General features: G+C 38.0%; 1 long non-coding RNA gene across 1 annotated transcript in view; it reads left to right on the plus strand.

Annotated features, from left to right (window-relative positions):
• The window catches only part of LOC129144335 (uncharacterized), a 58,511-nt gene that overhangs the window by 5,018 nt on the left and 40,620 nt on the right, over window positions 1-12,873 (plus strand). Inside the window, exon 2 of the long non-coding RNA XR_008548682.2 lies at window positions 8,607-8,702. This is a non-coding gene — a long non-coding RNA (uncharacterized LOC129144335). The remainder of the gene's footprint in view (window positions 1-8,606; window positions 8,703-12,873) is intronic.

Genomic DNA, 12,873 nt, shown 5'->3' on the forward strand with positions numbered 1-12,873 from the left:
TTCTCAGTTCTACTATATTCTCTATTCAATTGAATTTGTAGCAAAGTCAAATGCCTTCATATAAATGCCATGCTGGTAACAAGAAGAGGGCTCAAAAGAGGTTGTTGGGATCAGACAAGTACATTGTTACTGAGTTGTTACTTAGCTCTAGTCTAATAGCTGGTGCCACATGTGAATGGAAGAAATGGTGGCAACATATTTTCTGATCATTTTTAAAGCTCCTGGAAATTCATATAACTATGTGAAACCACATAATGCGGTTTTCAAATTTTTTAAAAACCCTGCATGGGGAAAAAAATCTACCACAAAAAAGCCTACAGCTTTATCACCCTTGTTTTAGTGACTCATCCAAAAGGTGATAAAACAGAAATTTGTATTTATTTCTGTGCCTAGCCTGGTTTCCAAACCATTTGAGTCTCATTTTCCTCTGGAGGTAGATTTCCTATGCTTAAATGCTGACTCCTAATTCTTGGTAAATTATTTAACCTTTCTGTCTGGGAGAAAGACTCTCAGATGGCCCCCAAAGATCCATGTCTCCTATGTTCACACATAATCTCTTGAATGAGGACAAGAGCTATAACTTGCTTTTTAACCAATTAAATATGTCAAAGGTGTTAGGATATCACTTTCATGTCTACGAAAGATTCTGACTTTTGTCATGCTAGCAGACTCTCCCTCTTGCTGGCTTTTATGAAACAAGTTGTCATGTTGGGGAGGCCCACATGGCATGGAACTGAGGATATTCACTGTCAACCATCAGTTAGGAATCCAGGCCATCAATTCAATATCCCAAAGGAACTGAATCCTGCCAACAACCACCTACGTGAATATGGAAGCAGATCCTTTCTCTATCAAGCCTTCAAATGAGACCGTCGCCCTGGCCAACACTTTGAATTGCAGCTTTGTGAGAAACCTTAAAACAGAGGCCCCCACTAAGCCATGCCCTGATTCACAGAAAATGTGAAGTTGTTTAAGCCATTAAGTGTTTGATCATTTGTTGTATGGTGATAGATAACTAGTACATCAGATCCTACTTTTCTCATCTCTAAAACAGGAAAGAATAGTGTTCTCCCCTGCCCCAGCATGTGCTGTTTTGAGAGTTGAATGAATTAATATCTTTAAAGTACTTAGAACAGTGCCTGGCACATGTGGGCACTCAATAATGTTAGGTGTCTTTTCCTCAGCCAGATCCTAGAGGTAGTCAAGTATCTTAGCAAAAAAGGGTAGTAGGCAGAAGCAAAAGGGGCTGTCTTTGTGCAGCTTCAAGCTCAAGTGACGAATTGTGACATTATTTTAGGCAGAGGAAAGTTCTTTCCCACTTGTGTTCCACCATGGGGCAACTTTGCTGCAGAGACTGGTAGAGCTGTAGGGGCGCTACAGAAGCCAGGGGAGCTGTGCCCTTATCAGGGTAGCTGGTTGGCCTTGCCCTCGATGGACTGGGCAGTGAAAAGGAGACCCAAGCACAAGATCATAAGTGGATTTAATCTTGAGCACTTCTAACAAAATCTCTGGGAAAACTCAGAAACAACTGAGTCATCCTGTGCAATGGACTTCTGAGAGAGATTGAGTCTACTCACTAAGATTTGTAGCCGAAGCCAGGTGCGGCGGCTCACACCTGAATCCAGCACTTTGGGACGCCGAGGTGGGTGGACTACTTGAGGTTAGGAGTTCAAGACCAGCCTGTCCAACATGGTGAAAACCCATCTCTACTAAAAATACAAAATTAGCCGGGGTAAGGGGCACACACCTGTAATCCCAGCTACACAGAAGGCTAAGGCAGGAGAATCGCTTGAACCCAGGAGACAGAGGTTTCAGTGAGCCGAGATTGTGCTGCTGCACTCCAGCCTGGGTGACAAAGCAGGACTCCATCTCAAAAAAAAAAAAAAAAAATTGCAGCTGAAACCTCTGTTAAGCCTTGTAGTTAAGCAAGGCTGATAATCCCAGCAGGCAAAGGGACAGGGTCTGTTGTCTATCTAGTTTATTCCTGTATTCTCAGAGCCTAGGGGATATGATATACTCAAATAAATGTTGGTTAAATGACATTTGTGTTACACACAAATAATTGTAAATTGTTGCTTCATATTTTGGGATGGCAGCACACTTTTCATAGACCTTTCTCTGACCTTACATTTTGACAATAAAGGAAAGAAAATGTATTATTACATTGGGATAGAAACTTACCTGCACACAGCTACTTTGGGACATTTCAGGGTACAGAAGCAACGTGGTCTTCAAGGTCAATGGATTATTTTCCACTCCACTGAAATATCTAAGGTGACAAGCAAGCTAAACTAATTTGTCTTTCTAAGACACAATATTTCCTGAATAAATAAAGTAACTAGCATTACTTTTATTTATCCTTAGTTATACAAAGTGGTTCAGGATGTATTTAGAGTATTAAAGATGGGACTGGGACAAGAGAAAGAAATGTGTACATGCAAATCAATAATTAGGGGTTTATATTAATATCACTCAATGTAGATCAAGTTGTTGCAGTAAGAAAGACTATATCGCATAAACCTTGAAAATAAAAAATGTAGATTTGGGGGAGTTTTTCCACCAAAAGAAGAATTGGATGTCTTCCAGAGCATCGATGAAGGAATGGTAAGACCTAAAAGGAAACTCACTTTCTAATTTGCTTTTCCAATATGCAAAGGGTTAAAAAGCGTGCTCTCCATTCATATCAGCTTACAAAGCTGAAGCTAGTACCTGGCAAATGGCCCCCTGATTCATCTCTAGACTGACTTCTTTTGAGGGAAAACAAAACTCTAGGAAAGGTATGTTTTCTTTTCCTCTTCCTCAAAGTTGGGAAATCTGAGGTCTCTCCAGTGGTGGGTATTGAAAGACAAGTCATCTGGGTGGAGCACAATGTTATCAATTTGTTCCTTTGGTAATTTATGAGGTCTTGTGGAATCACCTATTAAAAGCAACCCTGGAATAAGCAGTATTTCATTTAGAATAATGGACAATTGGTAGCAGAAGAGGATCTGAGGCATGGGAATAGGAGATTTCAAGGGCTTCAAGATGGTGAAAGAATTAAAAGGGAAGGTGGAGGCCTCCAAAGTCTAGCCCTGTATGTGTACTTCCTATTTATTGCAAAGTCTTGAGAAGCAACGTCTTCCACTCAATAGCCCTGTCTGTTTCTCTGTTTCTTTTTTCTCTGCTTCTGTATCTGTGTCTCTGGTTCTTTTTTTAAATATGAATTACATAGTAATATGTGACATATCAAAACTACACAGGTTGCAACTCTGACATCATCCTCAATTTGCCTTGACACCCTGGAGCAAATTTTTATCCATGTAGAAGTTTCATTGGGTTTCTGGATGCAAAGGAAGAACCAAAGTATTTACCCTTAATATCCTTTTTATAGATATCCTGGAGCCAGCTTAATTGGCATTTAATGCCCCTTAGGCATTATGACTTTTCATATCACTCATATTTCATAAATAGAAAGGGCAATAAAATCAATTTCTGAGCCAGAACCAGAGTCTAGGACCACTGACTCCCACATAATGTGATTTAATTAACAAGATATTGAGAACAAACACACTCAAACAAAAACTAGATTAACTCTACATTGACTTGCATTTCACTTATAAGATTCTTAGTTTCATTTCCAACCTGAAATGGAAAGATCTAAAGCAAGCCCACATGAGTCATACATTAAAGCCTATGTCACCACAACCCAAATGGCTTGTCATCTTCTCTGGGTGTTTAATTTGTCCCCAAGTCTCTCTCAGACACTCCAGAGCTGAATTAGCTTGCCACACCCTGATTCTGCTCACCCACTTCTCAGTTTATCTTATGCAGAGAAATATTATAAACAACATATGCTTCTATTTATTTCCCTCCTTAGGTCACACAATAACATTCTTCAGAGAAATAGAACAATCTAATGCCTCAGTACTAAGATAACTTCAGTTGCTTCCCACATTTGGTTAAATGCTCTTAATGTTTGTAAAAGAACATAAACCTTTGTGAAGTAGGGGGGAAAAGACTTCAGAAGGAAACAGAAGGCAAATTATACTTTACAGAGCTAGATGATGCAAAGTACATCAGAGTAAATGCACATGATCTAATTGTGTTGTCAAAGTTCATGGTTTAGAAGACTCTGACTTGGCATAATAAGAACAGCAACATGAAAGCTTCCTTGAGTTTACCTAAGAAGTCTGAAAATATATGGATCTTCAGATCTGGGACAGAGTGGGGACAGCAGGGAAGTGGATGATAAATAATCTACTGAGAAGAGGGATCTGTCACCCAGGCTGGAGTGCAGTGGCGTGATCTCGGCTCTCTGCAACGTCCTCTGCCTTTCAGGTTCAAGCAATTATCTTATCTCAGCCTTCTTAATAGCTGAGATTACAGGTGTGCGCCACCATACCTGGCTAATTTTTGTATTTTTAATAAAGACGGATTTCGCCATGTTGGGCAGGCTGGTCTCAAACTCCTGACCTCAAGTGATCTGCCCGCCTAGGCCTCCCGAAGTGCTGGGTTACAGGCATGAGCCACTGCGCCCAGCCAAGAAAGTCCTTTTTATTGCTTATAGGGTCCTGTGGCATAAGGAAAGCTGTGAATATCCACAATAACTTCCAGCCTCAGCCAGATTTTTTTTCAGTAAGAGCAGGTGCCTGGAAACAGAAGGGCTGAAACTAGATCACGCAACAGGTGATCACACAACAGGTTGGGAAAAATATTTCTACTTTCCACCTTCTGCTCTTGCCTTAGGCCTTGAAGTCCTGGCTTCGATACAATTCTTTTGCTTTGCTATTTTCACTAGCAGAGGCAAGTTCTTCCCCCAAAAAGTTGTGAGTCCATTTTGATAAGTAAAACTGAACTAAGCTAATTTTAGGTGAAGTGCCCCCCCCCCCATATTTGTATAATGCATTTAAAATGATTTCAAACCATTTTTTATAACCACTTGTTGTAAGTTCACTATCAATCTTGTGAATTACTCAAGTTATCTCAAGAAATAGGGACGAGCATTTAAGCAAGATACCCAAAGTGTCACAACATAGAATTGGATGTACAGCTGTGTGTGGTCTCCTGATTGCATATTTGCCCTCTTTCAGGAACATCTGAATTCACAACAACAACAACAACAACAACAAAAAACTAGCAAATAAGTTAGATCTTACAGATTATTAATTCTTTGATTTTATTTGATAAATGCAGACAGCAAATGCCTGTCTGAAGCCAGGGTGTTATTCATTGGCAGTGTCAGAATAGCTGGGACTTAGCAGACTTACTGTTTGGCAACCATACCACTGTGATGTAGCACCTTGCATTAAAAACAGCAAAATGCCCTACAGTCCCGATGCTTCCATTTTCAGAACATTTAGATGGCTATCCTTCTAGAGTTGTGCAGTCCACAACTTGCAAATCCAAATAAAGTGGCCATGTATGGCTTATGTCTATATTGTTGCTACACATCACATATAGGCTGATTAAAGATCAAATTTCCTTGCTTGTAAGTAAAATTATGGCATCTCAAGGTGGAAAAAAATTGTTTAAACTAATGAGACTATGCGTGCCTGAAGAGAAGAAGAACGGGGATAGATAATTAAAGGAAACTTTGGTGGTGACGAGATTAGGAACTAGGTCCTGAACTTACCCTACAGACATCTGGGGTTTGTGAGCCAAGGACAAGAGTTTAGTGAAATGGGAGAGACATCTATGGTAACTATGGGGACAAGTAGAGCCTAGAAGGGGAAACAAAGCAAAATACTTTCTTCACATGTTTACAGTGGTGTTCAGATTGAGGTGGATTAGAAAGATAGTTTCTAATCTTAGATTGAAAGGCACCTCAAGAAGCCATCTCTGTTCTGGTTTTTTAATGTATTTTTAATTTAGGGAACAATGGCTTTGTCTCATTTTATACATAAATCCATTTAAGTAATCAACCACGCTATAATAGGGTTCTACTATAAATCATATGAGAAACAAACATTACTTACTATTTTTTAACACAGGAAAAAAGTCTTTTAAGATCATGTTTGGAAATATGACATTTAAGGTTTTAAAAAAATTTTATAAAAATTCCAAGAAAAATATTCCATTTACAAGAGCTGCAAGAAAAGTAAGATACTTAGTGACATGGTTTGGATCTGTGTCCCCACCCAAATCTCATGTTCAGTTGTAATCCCCAATGTTGGATATGGGGCCTGGATGTTCCCCTGGGTACTGTGTTACAATAGTGAGTGCGTGCTCAAGAGATTTGTTTGTTTAAAAATGTGTAGCACCTCCTCCCTCTCTCTCAGTCCTGCTCCTGCTGTGTAAGAGCCCTGCTCCTGCTGTGTAAGAGCCCTGCTCCCTCTTTGTCTTCCACCATTCTTGGAAACTCTCTGAGGCCTCCACAGAAGCAGAAGCCACTATGCTTCCCGTACAGTCTGCAGAGCCATGAGACAATGAATCTTCTTTTCTTTATAAATTACCCAGTCTCAGGTATTTCTTTATAGCAATGCAAGAACAGACTAATACACTTAGGAATAAACTTAACTAAGAAAGTGAAAGATCTCTACCCTGAAAAACTACAAAACATTGATGAAAGAAATTGAGAAGGACACAAATAAATGGGAAGATAACCTATGTTTGTGGATTGGAAGAATTAATATTCTGAAAATGGCCATAAAACCCAAAGTGATCTACAGGTTTAAGGCAATGCCTGTTAAATATCAATGATATTTTTTACAGAATTAGAAAAACAATCCTGAAATTTATATGAACCACAAAGACCCTAAATAGCTAAAGCAATTCTGATAAAAAAGAAGGAAGGCTTAGACATCACATTATGTGACTTCAAAATATGCTACAAAGCTAATGTAACCAAAACAGCATAAAAACAGAAACATTGACCAATGGAACAGAATAGAAAGCTCAGAAATAAATTAACAAACCTACAGCCAACAGCCAATTGATTTTCAACAAAGGTGCCAAGAATCCACACTGGAGAAAGGACAATCTCTTCAATAAATGGTGTGGAGGAAAATTGAGAAAAAGAAAAGTTAAAAAAAATTAAAAAGTCACATCTCCCGCATGCAGAAAAATGAGACTAAATCCCTACCTCTCACCGTATACAAAACTCAGTTAAAATGGATTAAAGACTTAAATTAAAGGCTTGAAACTATGAAACTACTAGAAGAAAACACAGGGGAAACATTTCATGATGTGGGGTTGGGCAAGGATTTTTGAAATAAAACTTCAAAAGCACAAGTGACAAAAAAATGAGATTATGTAAAACTAAAAAGCTTTTGTACAGCAAAGGGATCTATAAGCAGAGTGAAGGGACAGCCTACATGATGGGAGAAAATATCTGCAAACTATCCATCTGGCAAGGGTTAATATTCAGAATATATAAGGAGCTTGAAAAACTCAACAGCAAAGAAACAAATAACCTAACTTAAAAATGAGAAAAACACCTGCGCAGACATTTCTCGAAAAAAGACACAGAAATTCCCAACAGATATATGAAAAGATACCCTAATCATCAGAGAAATGCAAACGAAAACCACAGTGAGATACCACCTCACTCCAGTTAGAATAGCTATTATCAAAAAGATGAAACAAGTGTAGGCAGGTATGTGGAGAAAAAGAGACATTTACACACTGTTAGTGAGATTGTAAATTAGTACAGCCATTATGGAAAACAAAGGTGCCAAGAGTATACATTGGAGAAAGGACAGTATGAAGATTCCTCAAAAAATTAAAAATAGAATTACCATATGGTCCAACAATCCCACTACTAGGTATATATCCATAGGAAATTAAATCAGTGTGTCAAAGAGATGTCTCCACTCTCATGTTTATTGCAGCACTTTTTACAATAGCCAAGATATGGAATCAATCTAAGTGTTAAACAATGAATGAATAGATAAAGAAAATGTGGGCCAGGCATGGTGGCTCATGCCTGTAATCCCAGCACTTTACGAGGCCGAGGCAGGTGGATCACCTGAGGTCGGGAGTTGGAGACCAACCTGACCAACATGAAGAAACCCCATCTCTACTAAGAATACAATATTAGCTGGGCATGGTGGCTCATGCCTGTAATCCTGGCTACTCAGGAGGCTGAGGCAGGAGAATTGCTTGAACCCGGGAGGCGGAGGTTGTGGTTAGCCGAGATTGCGCTATTGCACTCTAGCCTGGGCAACAGAAGTGAAACTCCATCTCAAAAAAAAAGAAAAAGAAAGAAAGAAAAAGAAAAGGAAAATGGGGATACCATTCTATGATTAAAAAAAAAGAAATCTTGTCATTTGTGACCATATGGATGAACCTGGAGGACATTATGTTAAGTTAAATAAGCCAGACACAGAAAGACAAATACCACATTGACATGATTTGGCTGTGCCCCCACCCAAATCTCATCTTGAATTGTAATTCCCATAATCCCGACACAGAAAGACAAATACCACATTGACATGATTTGGCTGTGCCCCCACCCAAATCTCATCTTGAATTGTAATTCCCATAATCCCCAGGTGTCATGGGAGGGACCTGGTGAGAGGTAATTGAATCATAGGGGTGGTTACCCCCATGCTGCTGTTCTCATGACAGTGAGTGAGTTCTCACGAGATTTGATGATTTTATAAGAGGCTTTTCCCTCTTTTGCTCAGCCTTTTCCTTGCTGTCGCCATGTGAAGAAGGATGTGTTTGCTTCTCCTTCTGCCATGATTGTAAGTTTCCTGAAGCCTCTCCAGCCATGCCAAACTGTGAGTTAATTAAACCTCTTTCCTTTATATTACCCAATCTCAGGTATGCCTTTATTAGGAGCATGAGAATGGACTAATACACATATGATCTTACTCATATGTGGAATTTTTTTAAAAGTCAGTATCATAAAAGTAGAGAGTAGAACAGTGTTTACCAGAGAACGGGGAAGGAAGAGGGGATGAGGAAGATGGAGAGAGCTTAGTCAAGGACTCAAAGTTGCAATTAGATAGGAGGAATACGTTCTGGTGTTCTCTTGCATAGTAAGGTGACTATGGTTAACAATAAGATATTATATAATCACAAAATTGCTAGAAGAGAGGACTTTGAATGTTCTCACCTCAAGGAAATGATAAATACATGAGGTGATGGATATACTAACTATCCTGATTTGATTATTAAACAGCATAGATATGTATCAAAACATGAAATTGCATCCATACATATGTACAATTACAACGTGTCAATTAAAATATTTAAAAAATCGATATCTCTCACGGAAGTCCAAGTTGTTTACTGATACTGGTTCTGAATTTGTCCAGATGCATTAAACACTTGATTGATATTAATATCAACATTAGACTCAGAATGGGCTGCTAACGAGCCAAGAACTAAGGAATTTAGTTCTTGTCATTGAGGTGCACTGGGGGAGAAAAAAAGCAATGCAATTGGAGTCAGTCCCTGAAATACAACCACTTGAAGAATGCACTGTCACAGGGGACAGCCGGGCCAATACTTGTGTCCTGTGAACTCGAGAGGCCATGCTCTGCTTTGACCTCTCCCAATCTGTTTGCCTCTGGCTGCACCACTGCGCTCTCTTCCCAGCTCTCTCTGGCATTGCCACTGTTGGCTGCCTCCTGCTGTGGCCCGAGCCATGCTGGCCTTGGTCCACTAGTTTAGTTGTGACCCTGTGCCTCATGGCCCTGGCTCACTTGCTCAGCCTCTTATCCTCCTGGACTCTCTTGGGAATAAGAACAGAGGAATGCTAAAATACTGAGGACAAGATACATTTGGAGGATTTTTTTTAATTAATGAAAGTTACCATTGCAGTAGCACCATGTAGCATATAATTATTAAATACTCTGTAATAAGATCTTACATATGTGTCTACTATCTTCCCCTCTGAATACATTTATATTTTCAAGAGTTTGAAGCAAGATTACATGAAATAAAATTCATGCAATAGTGATACTAAATAGAAGAGTAAAATCTAAAACCAAAAGGCAATAAACATTTTTAATAATAGGCAGCAACAAATGACAGAAACTTACAGAGGTCTACTGTTTGTACCAAAGTTTGTACCAAACTTAAATATTTAAGGTTAGTTTAACATTTTGTGACCAATATGTGTTAATAATGGCTCAGGAAATAAGGACTTCATACCTTAATTATCAAGGTAGAAGTAGCTTAGTGGTAGAGCAAGTGTCTGGAAGTATGAACTGATGCCAGACATGATGAATTTTCAATTAAGATATCAGCAGTTATGCTCAAACCCTCCTGGGAAGTGAAAAAGCAACTTTTATGCTGTGAGTTTCCATATTTGCCTTGGCTCCTCTAACATAAATTCTTTCTTTCTGTATTTTTTTTATAGAATCGAGTTCTGTTTTTACAAAATCATTGCACATTAGAAAATGTTTCATTAGGTAAAATTTCAAACACATTTAAAAGTAGAGAGAGTAGCATGCTAAGCACTCCTGTACCATTACCCAGCTTCAATAATTATAACCTCGTGGATAATCTTGCTTCATCAGCACTCCTTGCTCTGCCCATCTAGATTACATAGAAGCCAATTCCAGGCATCATATCATTTCCTTATGTATCTCTAGGAGGTATAAACTATTTATGTAAATATACCAGTAATACTATCACAACACCTTGAAAATAATAATTCATTATTATAAAACAGGTCAGTGTTCAAAAACTTCCAATTGTCTTGTAAAAATTTTTTAACATTTTAAAATCAGAAACAAAATTAAATCAATGTACAACCAATTGTAATTGGTTGATTTGTCTTCTAAAATTTTTTTTGAAATGGAGCTATTATTTATATATGGCACTATTCACCCTTTTAAGTATACGATTTTATAAGTGTCGACAAACATAGTCTTGTAATCACCATCTCAGCCAAGATATACAATATTTCTATCACTCCCAAAACTTTTCCTGTGTCCCTTAGTTGTCAGTTCTCCCTACCCTCAGGCCCTGGCAGGGACTAAGCTTTTTTTTTTTTTTTTTCTGTCTCTATAGGTTTGCCTTTTCCCAAATGTCATACAAATGGAATCACACCATATAGCCTTTTGAGTCTGGCTTCTTTCACTTAGTATATTGTGTTAATGATTAACCTATGTCACTGTATGTATTAATAATTTCTCCCTTTTTATTGCTGAGCAGTATTCTGTTATGTGGATATAACACAGTTTGCCTCATCATCTACCTGTTGAAAGACTTTTGGGTAGTTTTTAGTTTTTTGCAATTATGACTAAAAGCTCTCTAAACATTAATGTATAGGCTTTTGTATGAATATAATTTTTAATTCATTTAGGGAAATATCTAAGAATATGATTGCTGGGTCCCATGGTAAGTACATTTTTAGCTTTATAGGAAACCACTAATGTTCCATCTTCATTCTCACCAGCAGTGTGAGAGTTCCATTTGCTCTGCAACCTCACCGGTATTATTAAACTCTAACCATTGTAACAGATATAAAGTAGAAACCTGTTGTGGTTGTAACTCACATTTTTCTAATAAGTGATGATGTTGAGCATCTTTTTATGTGCTTATTTGCCATTTATATCTGCACTCTGGTCAAGTGTCTGTTTGGTTTACTTGCCCCTCTCCTGCTTTCTTTGTAAAGAGATGGGGTCCTGCCCTGTTGCCCAGCCTGGAGTGCAGTGGCATGATCATAGCTCACTGCAAACTTGAACTCCTGAGCTCAAGTGATTTTCCAACCTCAACCCCCTGAGTAGCTAGATGTGCTCCACCACTCTTAGCTAATACTTTTAGTTTATGTAGAGATGGGATCTCACTATGTTGCCCAGGCTGGTCTCAAACTCCTGGCCTCAAAGAATTTTCCTGCTTTGGCTTTTCAAAGTGCTGGAATTACAGGCATGATCCACTATGCCTAGCTTATTGCTCATTTTTTAAATGGAGCAGTTTTTCTTAATATTCTTTTGAAAATTCTTCATATAGCCTAGATAAAAGCACACTAGTAGGTGTGATTTATAAATATTTACTTTGTCTGTGGCTTGTATTTTCATTCCCTTAACAATGTCTTTTAAGAGTAAACGTTTTCATTTCGATGAAATCCATGTTAATCTCTAGATTCTCCCTTTCTCTTTTATAATTCCTAAAAATGTATTTTTTGACGCAACCAAGCCGTGGGCCACACACTGCAATTAGTTGATGTATCTCTTAAGTCTCCTTAACCCTTCTTCTTCCATCTTTCTCACTCTCTCTCTTTTTTAATCCCTTGAAATTTATTCATTAAAGAAACCAGGTCATTTGTCTAATAGAATTTCTCTTACTCTGAAGTTTACTGATTCCCACCACTCCCGTATTTCCTGCAAACTGATAGTTAGATCCAGAGGCTTGATGAGAATGAAGTTCAATTTTGTAGTAAGAATACTGCATAGGTATACTTCAGCCAGGAAGCGCATATGTCTGATGACTTTTGGGAACATTAGCAGCCATTAAAGATTATGGCTATTTATATATTTTTGTCAAGCAACAACAGCTGTAATCAAATTCTGTTTCTTCTTGAGAATTTTATTCATCTCTTACTATAATTTGACAAAAAAGTGCTATAACATCTTATAGTGTAAGAAATACTCTTCATATAGTATTTTGATTGGCCCTACCAACAACTTATTTAATAGACTTTACTCTTATCTCAGTTTTTCCCATGAAGTTACTGCAGTTCTGAGACAATAAATAACTTTTCTGAAATCACATGCAGCCAGAAGAAAGGGAATTTTATGAACCTAGATCCCATGTTCTTTACATCAGAAAATATTATCTCCTTATCAATTATATGTCATTGAATCATTTGAAAATTTTCATTGAGCACCTGTTATCTATTAAAACACTAAAAGTCAAAGTGGTTAGTAAAACTGACATTGTCCCTACCTGCATAGTGTTTACAGTGTAGTTGGAGAGATAGGCATTAAATAAATA

The sequence above is a fragment of the Pan troglodytes genome, chromosome 5, assembly GCF_028858775.2.
Source record: "Pan troglodytes isolate AG18354 chromosome 5, NHGRI_mPanTro3-v2.0_pri, whole genome shotgun sequence".
Lineage (NCBI taxonomy): Eukaryota > Metazoa > Chordata > Mammalia > Primates > Hominidae > Pan > Pan troglodytes.